This window comes from Nicotiana tomentosiformis, chromosome 2, assembly GCF_000390325.3.
Source record: "Nicotiana tomentosiformis chromosome 2, ASM39032v3, whole genome shotgun sequence".
Classification (NCBI taxonomy): domain Eukaryota; kingdom Viridiplantae; phylum Streptophyta; class Magnoliopsida; order Solanales; family Solanaceae; genus Nicotiana; species Nicotiana tomentosiformis.
Window position 1 is genome coordinate 113,553,205 of NC_090813.1, and position 15,844 is coordinate 113,569,048.

Sequence of the window (15,844 nt, forward strand, 5' to 3'; positions counted from 1 at the left end):
TCACTTTCGGTCCACTAATCCGCCCTAAACGCCCCAAGTCGATGCCGAACAATCCGAAACCAGTCAAATATTATATAATTTAATCAATATATTCAAACACTGCATAATGTAGCTATTATAATAATTACCCAACCCAAATTGGAGGATTCTAAAATTCGTCCCCGGCCCACATGCCCAAATTTCAAAATATTTTGAAATTAAATATTACCCATAACCTCACGAACTCAAATATATAATTTTCATCCAATTTTATAATAATTTTCATGGTTAAATTTTATCAAAACCTAGATTTTTCAACTAAACCCATAATTTCCACAATTTTACATGTTAAAATCTACTCATAATCTATGTATTTAACTTACATTGGATAGAAATTACTTACCTTCAATATCTAGGTGAAAGTGTTTCTCCAAGAAGCTCCAAAATCTCCCAATAGATGAAAGAATGAGTCAAAAATGGCCTAAGTCCCGAATTAAATGAACCTCACTGCCCAGCGGTTTTCGCACCTGCGGTGCCACTGCCGCACATGCGGCTCTGCTTATGTGGAAAAAACCTCGCAAGTGCGGACCAAGCCCAGGTCCGCCTCCTTCGCTTCTGCAGACAACAACTCGCTTCTGCGACGTACGTGTCGCACCTACGACCTTCCCCGTTTCTGCAATCAACTCCCTCGCACCTGCGCGTTCGCAGGTGCGGCTCCTGCTCCTACTCCGCTTCTGAGATCTCTGGCCAGCCCACTCCAGGCTGCTTCTGCGAGAATTAGTTCGCTTCTGCGAGCTTGCACCTGCGGCAGGTTCTTCGCAGGTGCGATTACACCAGAACCCTTCTGCTTCAGCCTTTCTTTCAAGCCTAAATTTGATCCGCGCATTGCACGAATAGCACACGAGGCCCCTACGGCCTCGCCCAAATATACCAACAAGTTCGTAAATATAAAACGGACTCGCTCGAACTCTCGGAATGCATAAAACAACATCAAAATTAAGAATCACACTCCAAACCAAATCGAATCAACTTATGAACTTCAAGTTCTTCCAACTTGCTACGAATACGCTGAATCATACTTAAACTACTCGAAATGACACCAAATTTTGTGTGAAAGTCTTAAATCATCATACGGAACTATTCCCTGGCTTGAAATTCCAAACAAACCTCGATATAACCAAAACCTACTTCAAACTAAATTTAAAGAACTTTAAAACCTTCAATGCGCCAACTTTCAACTTTATGTGCTGAAACGCTCCCGGAGCGTCCAAAACCCGATCCGAACATACGCCTAAGTCCAAAAGCATCAAACAAACCTATTGGTACCATCAAATGTCGGTTCCGAGGTCGTTTACTATAAATGTTGGCCCAAGTCAAACTTAACCCTTTTAAGCCAATATTAAGGAACTACGTGTTCCGATTTCAACCCGAACCCTTCCAAATCCGGAACTAACCATCCTTGCAAGTCATAAAACAGTAAAAGCACATACGGGGAGTCTTATTTAGGGGAACAAAGATCTAGAAATAAAAACGATCGGTCGGGTCGTTACATTCTCCACCTCTTAAACAAACATTCGTCCTTGAACGGGTTTAGAATTGTACCTGGAGTGCTGAATAAGTGTGGATATCTGCTCACATGTCCTCCTCGGTATCCCACATCGCCTCTTTGATTGGTTGACCCCTCCACTGGACTTTTACCATAGAAATCTTCTTGAACCTCAACTGGCGAACCTGCCTGTCAACAATGGTAACTGGTTCATCCTAATAACCCAGACTCTCATCTAACTGAATCGTGTTGTAGTCTAACACATGCGACCTATCAGCATGATACTTCCGGAGCATAGACACGTGGATGACCGGATGAACTCCCGATAGAGTGGGAGGCAAGGAAAGCTCATAAGCAACCTATCCAACTCGTCTCAACACCTGAAATGGGCCTATAAACCTTGGGCTCAACTTGCCCTTCTTGCCGAATCTCATGATTCCCTTCATCGGCGATACTTTCAAGAGAACCTTCCCGCCTACCATAAATGATAAATCATGAGCCTTCTAATATGCGTAACTCTTCTGTCTGGACTATACTGTGCGAAGTCGCTCCTGAATCAACTTTACCTTTTCCAAGGCATCCTTCACCAAATCAGTACCATATAACTTAGCCTCGTCGGGCTCAAACCATACGATGGGCGAGCGACATCGTCGTCCATATAAATCCTCAAATGGATACATCTCAATGTTGAACTGATAACTGTTGTAAGCAAACCCGGCCAAAGGCAAGAATTGATCCCACTGCCATCCGAAGTCAATCACATATGCTTTGAGCATATCCTCCAAGATCTGAACCGTCCGCTCTGACTGCCCGTCGGTCTGCGGATGAAAGGTTGTGCTAATCTCTACCCGGGTCCCCAACTCATCCTGTACTGCCCTCCAGAAATGCGAAGTAAACTGAGGGCCTTTATCTGATATGATGGAAACATGCACACCATGCAACCGAACAATCTCCTGGATGCAAATCTGGGCCAATCTCTCCGAAGAATACGTGGTCACAATCGGAATGAAGTGTGCTGACTTAGTCAACTTGTTAACAACAACCCAAACTGCATCAAACTTCCTTAAGGTCCGCAACAACCCAACTACGAAGTCCATAGTTATGTGCTCCCATTTTCACTCAGGTATAATCATCTGCTAGAGTAGACCACCCGACCTCTGATGGTCATACTTAACCTGCTAGAATTTAGGCACCTTGCTACATACTCAACTATGTCCTTCTTCATCCGCCACCACCAATAATGTTGCCTCAGGTCGTGATACATCTTCGTAGCACCTGTATGAATAGAATACCGAGAACTGTGAGCCTCCTCTAGAATTGTTTCCCTCAATCTATCCACATTAGGAACACATAGATGACCTTGGTGTCGCAGAACACCATCTTCACCGATAGTAACCTCCTTGGCACCACCATGTAGTATCGTCTCTCTAAGAACCAATAAGTGTGGATCATCGTACTAATGAGCCTTGATCTGTTCGAATAGTGAAGACTAGGCGACGATGCATGCAAAAACTCGGATGGGCTCTGAAATATCCAACCTCTCGAGTCTGTTAGCCAAAGACTAAATGTCGAAAGTTAATGGCGTATCCTCTACTGAAATGAATGCCAAACTACCCATACTCTCCGCCTTTCTGCTCAAGGCATCCGCAACTACATTCTCCTTACCCAGGTAATAAAGGATGGTAATATCATAATCTTTCAGTAACTCAAGCCACCTGCGCTGCCTCAAATTGAGATCCCTCTACTTAAACAAATGCTGCAAGCTGCGATAATCGGTGTAAACCTCACATGACACCCCATAAAGATAATGCCTTAAGATCTTAAGAGCATGAACTATCGCAACCAACTCCAAATTATGTACGAGGTAATTCTTCTTGTGGGCTGACGTGAAGCATATGCAATAACTCACCCCTACCGCATCAATACACAACCCAGGCCAACGTGTTAAGCGTCGCAATACACAATATACATCCCTGAACTAGAAGGCAACACTAACACTGGTGCCGAAGTCAATGCGTTCTTGAGCTTCTGAAAGCTCACCTCACAATCATCGGACCATCGGAGCAGATCACCCTTCCGGGTCAATCTAGTCAAAAGTGTTGCAATATATGAGAAGCCCTTCACAAACTGATGATAATAACCTGCGAACCCCAAGAAGTTCCTGATCTCGATCGCTGTAGTACAACGAGGCCAACTCTGAACTGCCTCGATCTTCTTGGGATCTACTTTAATACCCTCGCCTGATAACACATGTCCTAAGATTGCCACAGAATATAACCAAATCTCACACTTGGAGAACTTAGCATATAACTTATGTTCCCGTAAGGTCTGAAGCACCACTCTCAATTGTTGCTCATGCTCCTCCATGCTACGCGAGTAGATCAAAATGTCATCAACGAAGACAATGATAAACGAGTCAATATATGGCATGAACACCTGGTTCATCAAATCCATAAATGACTCTGGGGCATTATTCAAAGCGAAGGACATCGCTAGAAACTCATAGTGGCCATATCTAGTTCGAAAAATCGTCTTCAGAACATCCAAATCACGAATCTTCAACTGATGGTACCCCGATCTCAAGTCGATCTTAGAGAACACCCTAGCACACCGCAACTGGTCAAACAAATTATCAATACGCGATAATAGGTACTTGTTCTTAATGATAACTTTGTTCAACTGGTGGTAATCAATGTACATCCACATATTCCCATCTTTCTTCTTTACGAATAACACCGGTGCACCCCAAGGCGACACACTCGGTCTGATGAACCTCTTTGCTAGTAACTCTTCAAGCTATTTTTTCAACTTCTTCAACTCTTTCGGAGCCATGCAGTACGTTGGAATAGATATAGGCTGGGTACGTGGAGCCAAATCAATACAGAAATCGATATCACGATCTGGCGGCATTCCTAGAAGATCAGAATAAAACACATTGGAGAACTCCCAAACCACGGGCACTGAATCAATCGATGTAGTCTCTGTAGTAGTATCTCAAACATAAGCTAGATAAGCCAAACAACCCTTCTCGACCATGTGTCGAGCCTTTAGAAAAGAGATAACCCGACTAGATGTACTGACGCACGAACCCTACCACTCAAATCTAGGCAACTTTGTCATCACTAAGGTAAGAGTCTTGGCATGGCAATCAAGGATGACGTGATATGGAGATAATAATTCCATGCCCAAGATGATCTCAAAGTCGGTCATATCAAGCAACAGAAGATCCGCTCTAGTCTCATAATCACATAAAGTCACAATATGTGACCGGTAGATCGATCCACAACATTATAATCACCCATTGGTGCGGACACATAAACAAGTTTACCCAAGGACTCACAAGGAACACCCATGAAGTGAGCAAACAGAGATGAAACATATGAATATGTAGACCCTGGATCAAATAGTACCAAAGCATCTCTACCGTAGACAGAAATAATACCTGTGATCACGACATGTGAGGCCACTACATCTGGTCTGGCCGAAAAAGCATAGAACCTAGTTGGAGCGCCACCTAACGACCTCCACCTGACTGGCCTCCACCTCTATGATGGCCCCTACCCATATGCCCTCCGCCTCTGGGCGGGCGAACGGTTGGTGTGGCAACTGGTGCTGTAATCATAGGCTGGTGGCCCTATTGTACTACCTTGCCCCGAAGTCTGGGACAAAACCTCTTCATGTGGCCAGGATCCCCGCACTCGTAACAACCCCTCAGAATGGTGGACTGCTGATATGAAGTCTGACCCTGATGACATGAATACCCACTGGAGGAACCCTGAATAGCTGGTGGGCGGTAGGAGCTCTCTGGCATGGCGTTGAAATAGGGCCGCACTGGAGCACCCCCGAGAAGGCGACGGTGATGGATATATGGGCCTGCTAGACATACCCCTCCCAAACTGCCCTTTGCCCCTAGACGGAGCACCACTGAACCCTCCAAAATAATGGAACCGTTTGTACCTTGGCACATGCTCTCGGCTCCACTAAAGAACACCCTCGATCCTCCGAGCTATCTCCACAACTAGCTCGTAAGAAGTCCCCATCTCAACCTCTCGGGCCATAGTGGCCTGGATACCGGAGTGCAAACCTGCAATAAATCTACACACTCTCTCTGCATTTGTAAGAGGAATCATAAGTACATGGATACACAACTCATAGAATCTCGCCTCATAGTCGGCCACCGACATCTGGCCCTGCTGGAGCTGCTCGAACTGAAATCGCAACTCTTCCCTCTGAGGGGGTGGAATATATCTGTCCAGGAAGAGGCGTGTGAACTGGTCCCAAGCCAAGGGAGGAAAACCTGCTGGTCTGCTGAGAAGATATGACAACCACCACCTACGAGCTCGACCCTCCAGCTGAAAAGTGGTAAAGTCCACCCTGTGGGACTCCAATATCCTCATATTGTGTAGTCTGTCCCTGCAATGATCAATAAAGTCTCGGTGGTCCTCATGTCGCTCCCCTCCAAAGACAGGAGGTTGTAGTCTGGTCCATCTATCCAATAACTTATGTGGCTCGCCAGTCGCAGCTGGTCTAGGTTCAGGTATAGCTGCTGCAACTACTGGTGTCAATGGTTCGGTTCAGATGATTATTTTCTAAAATTTGTACCATACCAATTTTTCGGTTATTCTATTATGCATAACCAAAATTAGACTTTTCGAAACTATCCTAATCATGTCGGTTTCTCTTCGGTATCGGTACGGTTCAATTAATTTTTGGTATTTTTTTAAATATCATGTAAAAGCCACTAGTAGAAGTAGAATGTAATAACATACATACTTTTATAGGACTTGGAAAACTCTCTAGATGTTTTTACTCTTTAAAGGGTGATGAATTAAGAAAATATTAAAGATGGCTAGAGTATAGATCCATCAACTATTTTACAGCAGCGTAAAGGAAACTAAACAAAGATATTAACCGAGTGAAAAGATATTAACTAAGCCGGAACTCAAGAATAAAGTCTATGGAAAATTGAATATTCTAAAAGATAAATCTAAATCATATGAAAGGAAACATATACAATACATTGTAATTTACTTCTAATCGCTAGAATAACTTGTGTCTTGCTAGTGAATATGTTGGAAATAATTTAGTTTCAATAGGAGTAGCATTATAGGTTTGGGAATTAAGATTTTAAGTTTAATTACTTGTTTGCTTGTAACCGTTTTCACAATTCCAAGACCCAAGGAAAATTTTAATACATTATTACTCTTAAACTTAATATATAAATATATTTTTCACATGTAAATATATTCGGTACGGTTCGGTATTTTTTTGGTTTATTTTATAAAATAAAAAACCTACCATAATAATCGGTACAATTATAGATTTATATAAAAACCTATGATTTTATTAAAAGAAACCTAAAAATCGATTCGGGACGGTACAGTTCGGTCGGTTTAGTCAGTTTTGAAATATCAATTGGCACCTAGATGCAACTCGCTGGGCTTCGCCCACGGGTAGAGTGCCCGGGGTCTGATATACGGCAGATGAATGCCTTGGAGCCTGAGCGGTATGGGTATGTGCTCCCCCTCCCACCTGAGATGTGGTTGGGTCCTTTGGAAATAAACCAACCTGAGTTATAGAATCCATGAACTGCAACATACCTCCTGAATCCCGGTGCGGACATGAAACCCACAAGGGCTAGCTCCACTGCAGGCACCTCGCCCTGCTCCTCAATAGCAGGATCCTCCATAGGGTCCACTAATGGCACAAATGGGGCAACTCTGGGACATCCTCGTCCTCTACCATGAGCTAGAGACCTCCCTCGACCTCTAGCAACATGGGGCGTAGCTCCTCTATGGTCGGGTACATCTGCCACACACGTTCTCACCATCTGTGAGAGCATAAGAGAAAGATACTTAACACAACATCAACTGCACGATAGGAGATGAAGAAAGAGTAGTTTCCTAACACACTATAGCCTCTCGAAAATAAGTACGGACATCTCCGTACCGATCTGCAAGACTCTATTAGGCCTGCTCATAACTTATGAGACCTACGTGAACCTAGTGCTCTGATACCATGTTGTCACGATCCAATTTCCCTTATAGGCCATGATAGCGCCCAACGTCGCCGCTAAGCAAGCCAACAGTGAACTAGCCATGTATTTATTCTTTTTAACAATTTCAAAATAATTAATTTTTATTTATTAAGTAAGTAAGAGGTGAAAATTTTAATAAAATAAGCGTAAATAAATATGAGAGCAAGTGTGGTGTAATAAATGCTCAAAACCACCAAATGTCTACTAGCATATTTTCAAGACCTAGTGTCACAAGTGTATGAGCTACTAGTATAATATACAAAACACTAAACTACTGTCTGAAATAGAGTAGACAGAAAGTAAATGCAAAAGAGAGACTCCAGGTACTGCAGAATGGATTCGGAAGCAACTCACCACTAAGCCTCGGGGTATCGGGGGTGCACGCCAGAATGATTGCCAGATGCACCTTCCTCAGATCCTGCACAATTAGTGCAGAAGTATAACGTGAGTATATAAACAACATGTACCAGTAAGTATCCAGTCTAACCTCTAAGAAGTAGTGACGAGGGGTCGACTTTGACACTTACTATGGGCCAACAATAAAATGCAAAAACTCTAAACAGTTATGGAATATGGAACTAATAATAATAACACAATAACAAGCAGTGAATATGTGATGACCCAAAAGGTCATCTTATGATTTAGAACTCGAATATGCCCTATTAAACCTTGAAAATCTCCTTTTTACCCTCCTTGATTTGCGTGAGGAGTCCGGGAAGGTTTCTAGAAAGCTTTTATGTTGAAAACTAATGAAAATAGGAATTTTTGCCTTAAATGTTAATTTTAGTTGACTTCGGTCAACATTTTTGGTAAACGAGCCCGAAACTATATTTTAACGGTCCCGGTGGGTCTGTATCGAATTATGGGACCTAGGCGTATGCCCGGAATCGAATTCGGAGATCCCTAGCTCAAGTTATGAATTTTTGATGAAAATTAAAAGTCTGAAAATTAATTATTTTTAAGAATTGATTGATGTTTGGCATTATTAGTACCGGGTCTGTATTTTAGTTTCGGAACCCGGTACAGGTTCATTATGATATTTAAGATCTGTCTGTGAAATTTGGTGAGAAACGGAGTTGATTTGACGTCATTCGGACGTCCAGTTGGGAAAATAGAAATTTTAAAGTGTTCTTGAGAATTTTCATTTGATTTGGTGCTAAATTTAGAATTCTAGGTGTTATTTTGGCGATTTTATCATGCGAGCAAGTTCGTATAATGTTTTTAGACTTGCGTGTATGTTTGGTTTGGAACCCCGAGGGCTCGGGTGCCATTCGGGCGATGCGCGAGTTGAGTTCAAACCTCAACAAGGCTGCTGGTGCACTAAATCTGGTGTGCCCGCACCTGCGAGCCTTTGGTCGCAGGTGCGAGCGATAGCCCCGCAGATGTGACCCATGCCTGGACCTCATTTTTTTTATCCACAGGAGCGGGACCGCAGAAGCTGAACCCTGTCCGCAGGTGCGGCCCCAGCTGGCCCAATCCTTTTCCGCAGAAGCGCACATCATGTCCACACATGCGGATGCGCAGGTGCCACCAAAGCACCGCATGTGCGAAGGTCGCTGGGCAGTGAGCATTTAATTCGGACTCCAGCCATTTTTCTTCTCGTTTTCAAAAGGATATGATGCCTAGGGCCATATTTCAAAGACATTTTCTTCCCCAAATCATAGGTAAGTGTTCCTTAACTCGTTTCTTTCAATCTTTTACTTCATTTTACTAGAATTCAACCTAAAACTAGAGTTTTCATGGTAGAATTAGGGGTTAGGGTAGAAACTAGGAATTTCGGAAATTTGGGGATTTAGACCTCGATTTGAGGTCGGATTCCAAAACTAATTACATATTCGGGCTCGGGGGTGAATGGGTAAGAGGATTTTGGTTCGAACCTCGGGTTTTGACCAAGCGGGCCGGGGGCGATTTTTTTGACTTTTTGTTAGGAAACTTTTAGAAATTTAATTTATGAAATATAATTGATTCTTTTAGCAATATTTGATATTAATGAGTCATTTTTGAATAGATATGAGTGGTTTAGAGGTGAATTCCAAAGGAAAAGCTGTGATTGAGAATTAAGTGGCCTTCGCAGCGAGGTAAGTGTTGTGTCTAAGTTTGGCTTGAGGGAATAGGTATTGTGTGAGTATTTGCTACGTGTTTTGTTGTCGAATACGACATATAGTTGAGGTGACGAGCATCTATACGTTGTGGTCGAGTTATAGTATGCGAGTGAAGGCCCATTTCTTGCAAATTGTAGTCTTAAATCTTGTTGTCCATGCTTATTGTTGTTGTTGAAATGTTGGGAGACTTGTATCCGGTTCCACCAAGGTCGATAATATTGTGAATATTGATTCGAGGTCGAGATGTTAAATTGTGAAAGTAATCATTGATGAAATATTGATTTCTTGTGAAACTTCTCTTTATCCGTTGTTATTAATTCTGTGAATTGTGAGGAATAGTGTAAAGCACGAAGGGTGATGCCGTGCATAATTTAATTATATTGTGAGGAAGAGTGTAAAGCACGAAGGGTGATGCCGCGCATAATTTAATTATATTGTGAGGAAGAGTGTAAAGCACGAAGGGTGATGTCGTGCATAATTTAATTATATTGTGAGGAAGAGTGTAAAGCACGAAGGGTGATGTCATGCATGAATTATTTATATTGTGAGGAAGAGAGTAAAAGCACGAAGGGTGATGTCGTGCAGTCTTATTTGTTACTTGGTGAGGTTGAGAGTAAAAGCACGAAGGGTGATGCCGTGCAGTTTTCCTTTGCTGTTTTAATTGCTCAATTCGTTCAAGAATTTTCTGTTTAATTTTGTCTTGTCATTATTCTCACTCTTTATGTTGTATTCCCTACTGTATGTCCCCTTCCTATTATTTCTGCATTATTTTTTTATTTACTGTTGTTGCCACTAGCATGATTATATTGTTCAGGTTATATGTGGGTGTCTTGTCCTATCCTCGTCACTACTTCGCCGAGGTTAGGCTCGACACTTACTAGTACATGGGGTCGGTTGTACTGATGCTGCACTTTGCACTTTCTGTGCAGATTTTGATACCGGCTCAGGTTGATTGAGATTTACTACTGGTCCGCTGTCCGGAGACTCAAGATGGATCTGTCGGCGTTCACAGACCTTGAAGTCCCCGTCTATTTTTTTTATGTCCTACTATTTTCTTTCATTCAGACAGTTGTATTTCTTTCAGACTATTCATTGTCGTAAATTCTAGAATGCTCGTGAATGGTGACTCCAGATCCGGGTGGTAGTAGTTAATACAATTTTATGATATTCCGTACTTATTATATTCCATCTTAGTTAATTATTATTTTTATTGCTGAATGGAAATAAGAAATTGGTTAATGATTCTCTAACGTTGGCTTGCCTAGCAAGTGAAATGTTAGGCGCCATCACGGTCCCGTCGGTGGGAAATTTCGTGTCGTGATAGAATAAATGCTTCTTGAATTGATAATAAATTCCAGAATCTTCATATAACACATACTAGTTCCAAATCACTTCCGGTTATTAAATAAATTATACCTCTCAAGCCATAACATAATATCAAGTGTAATCGGGTTCCGACAATTTATCACGCACGATTTCTGCTGAGGTCGTACGACCCGATCCAAAATACTGTGTGCATTGCCGAGAGTCGAATGACACGAACCATAGATGCATCTATTACACTGCCAAGGCGAATGACCCCATAAGAATAGAGAAGTTTACCTCGCTCGCGGAAGTACTTGCGATGCGAGAGGACATGGATTTCTCAGAGTTATTAAGTATTCCTCAATTCTTTCCCCAAATAAGAGATCTAACTTGGAAGTTTATAACTATAAAATCTCTAGTCTCAACTCTATTTAAGATAAGTAATATGCACAACAAGCATGACGGTATAATTAAAGCATGATGTAAATCTAAGACAACTCAGACATCTCATGGAATAGAGCTACGCACATACTTTTGTCACCTAGTGCGTACGTAGCTCCACACACAAGTAATTCGCAACAAAACTATACCTAAGGGGATGAGTTCCCTCTTACAAGGTTAGGCAAGAGACTTAACTCGTTCTCAAGCTCACTTCTGGTCCACTAATCCTCTCTAAAAGCCCCAAGTCAATGCCGAACAATCCGTAACTAGTCAAATATTATATAATTTAATTAATATATACTCAAAACTTCATAATTTGGCTATTAGAATAATCACCCAATCCAAATTGGAAGATTCTAAAATTCGCCCCCGGCCCATGTATCCGGATTTTGGAAATTTTTGAAGATAAATATTACCCATAACCTCACGAACTCAAATATATAATTTTCACCAAATTCCATAATCATTTTCGTGGTTAAATCCCATTTTTATTAAAACCTAGTTTTTTCAACTAAACCCATAATTTCCACAATTTTACATGTTAAAATCCACCCATAATCTATGTATTTAACTTACATTGGATAGAAATTACTTACCTTCAATATCTAGGTGAAAACCTTTCTCCAAGAAGCTCCAAAATTTCCCAAGATATGAAAGAAACGAGTCAAAAATGGCCTAAGTCCCGACTTAAATTGTCACGACCCAAACCGATGGGCCGTGACGAGTGCCCGAGTTCTACCTATCGAACACCCCTAAGTATTCATCTAAGATATAAACATTAAATAAGTGTAGGTCATGCATAACGTCTGGAAATAAACTACTAATTCATATGAACAACCTACGTGGGAAAACATGCCCAAAAGACATATATATACGGTAGGGGCGAGCCGACAAGGCCACATACTATCTAACTATACATGACTGTCTACAGACCTCTATTAGAGTGTACAACTATATAAAGGACGGGACTGGGGCCCGTCGTACCCATATATGAATGAAAACAAATCGTACCAAAACTCAAAGCAGCTCTGAATCAAATGGAGCACACCAACTCTCGCTGATCAAGGATCCTAAGAAGGGGGACCGTTAACCTGTCTACCTGCACCTTCGGGCATGAAACGTAGCGTCCCCAGGCAAAAGGGACGTCAGTACGAATAATGTACTGAGTATGTAAGGCATGAAAATCAGTACATAAAAGACATATATGAAACATGGGGTAAAGAATTCCACCTGTGAGTCTAAATAACTTTGTGAATCCTGAAACATTTATAATGTCATGCATGTGCGTGTAAATGTCGTATCATGCATAGGTATAGGTGTACATAACATCATCAAGCCTCTGAGGGCATCCCATCATATCATCTCGGCCACCGTGGGCAAAATCATCAATATATACTAGCTGATCAGGTGGTGGTGCGTATATAACGCTGTAATATTTTTCCATATCCCATATACATATAATATGCGCGTATATAATGCCATCTGGTCATGGGCCAATGTATATGTATAAATGAGTGAAATGCATTAGAAATACGTTAATAAGATTTCTTAGAATGTTATAAGATCGATATGCCCTTCAGATAAACTTTATCAACTACGTATTTTCTGAGACCCATGAACAGAAGATATAATAATAATTCACATGGGGAATCAAGAACATAAGCATCTCTAGTATTTCTATGAATATAGTCATTTATGAAAGATGTGCGTTTACTCGTTTCATTTTTATTGTATGGATCATGCCAAAAGGAAAGAAGGGATAGCCTCATGTCGTCAATGCAACTCAACAACAAGCTTATGACAACTAGCGCGCAAACCCTATAACAAATAAATATGTGTACAATTTAGATGGCGGTGGTATATTACGTATCTCAAACGATAACTCGATTCTAAAATAAAACGGGCAGCATTTTCCCTGATTTTACTGCTCCTCAAGCCTACTATAGGTGAGATACAAACATAATACAATCAGAAACTCAAAACCAACCTAATGACAATTCGGGAACTTCAATACAACAAACCCCCCAAATATACCACAATACACCCAATCAACAAGTTATCAATTAGCCTGTAACTACAACGGTGAGCGACCAACCTACTAGCCTACCACATGTGGCATTTCTCCACGCCCTTTTTATCCTTCCAAACTCCATAAATAATCAGCACAATAGACAGCCCAAAAGCAACACGAAACAGCCCATAAAACAGTCCACTACAAGTCAAATAACTCGAACTCACGGCTTCCGATCACCGTCCCGTGAGGTCTAACTATTAGGAAACGAATTTATCAACTTTTCTTGATATTATAAAGCTTAAATACAGAATTTAGGAATTTTATTAACTATTAAATACATTCCAAAACTCAAACTACAAAGAAAACGAGAGGCGATATAGCGATACTTACGTCGTAGGGATCGTTCTGATATTATCGCTTCTCGATTTCGTACCTGGGATGTTAGTATTATTTGAAGCACTATTAGAGAGCTCAAGGAACGTTTTTATGGTGTCCTATGGTCGGATTCTATGTAAAAATGGAGAGAGAGACGCGTTAAAACATATATATCAACTTTTGAAAAGTCAAAGAGGTGCAATCTTGGCACCTTCTCATTTGCCCATTTTTCAACACTTATATCTTTTTATCCGGATGTCGTATAAATGAATGGTTAAGAGAGTTGGAAAATACTTTCCAAGACCTTAAATTTTGTATATAATATGTCCCCAAAATACCTCATATATTAAACGAAATTTATTTCTCAAAAAGCTTTGTTACAAGGCAATTCCTTAGTCGTTTTTTTCTGCAACTTTAATCCGATTTTTCCCAAACTTTATATTTTCTATCCAAACATCATATATGGACATATTATGACTTTAAACGCATTTAAATAATGATTAACAAGTCTCATATTCATTACATCACCTTGGGACGCACAAGGTGTAACACAAATGAACCTCCCTGCCAAGCGATTTTCTCACCTGCGATGCCACTGCCGCACCTGCGACTCCGCTTCTGCGGACAAAACCTCGCAGATGCAGACCAAGACCAGGTCCACCTCTTTCTCTTCTGCAGACAACAACTCGCTTCTGCGAGCCCACTTTTGTGGCGTACGTGTCACACCTGCGACCTTTCCCGCTTCTGCGATCAACTCCTTCGCACCTGCGTGTTCGCAAGTGCGGCTCGTGCTCCGCTTCTGCAATCACTGGCTAGACCACACCAGGCCGCTTCTATGGGAATTAGCTCACTTCTACGAGCTCTCACCTTAGACAGGTTCTTCACAGGTGCGATTACACCAGAACCTTGCTGCTTCACCCTTTCTTTCAATCCCAAATTTGATCCGCGCATCGCACGAATAGCACCCGAGGCCCTCGGGGCCTCGCCCAAATATACTAAAAAGTTTGTAAACTTAAAATGAACTCGCTCGTACCCTTGGAATGCATAAAACAACATTAAGAATCACACTCCAAACCAAATCGAATCAACTTATGAATTCTTCCAACTTGCGTTGAACGCGCCGAATCATACTTAAACTACTCAGAATGATACCAAATTTTACATTTAAGTCTTAAATCACCATACAGAACTATCCCGGGCTCAGAATCTCAAAAAGACCTTGATATCACCAAAACCTACTTCAAACCAAATTTAAAGAACTTTAAAACCTTTAGTGCGCCAACTTTCAAAATTCGAACATACGCCAAGTCTAAAATTATCATACGAACCTATTGGGACCGTCAAATCCCGGTTTCGAGGTCATTTACTACAAATATTGACCCAAGTCAAACTTAACCCTTTTAAGCTAATATTAAGGAACTGCGTATTTCGATTTCAACCTGAACCCTTCCAAATCACGAACTAACCATCCTCGCAAGTTATAAAACAGTAAAATCATATACATGGAATCTTATTTAGGGGAACAAGGATCTATAAAGTAAAATGACCGGTCAGGTCGGTACAAATATATACTATGAAATCTCATATATATATATGCGGCTTGAGAGCATAATGGTGGAATAAAGATAGATTGCGTATTTCTTATATTTAGAATTGTGAAGATGGTGTATGTTGTGAAAAGTTATATAATGATATGTGGACTCAGCCTAAGGGAGTTACATTTGTTCAACATATTTAAGCACGAGATGAGATGCGCAAGGTAGTCGTACTTGCTAGAACTCTATTAGAGCATGGATTGACGAGTGAAATATTAGAAGGGATTTCAATGGTAGAGTGAACATGAAAAGTGCTAACTATAATGATGTCGTAAGGGCAGGAAATAATGGCACTTAGCAATATATGTTGCACCTAGTAGCGACGTGATACTTAGATACGAATATGAACAAAGAAAGTTTCTATGAGTATGGCCAATCTATCATATTGTCAGAATATTGAGCATATCAGCGTAATGATGAAATAAAAATCAAGGTACGATGAAAGATTGA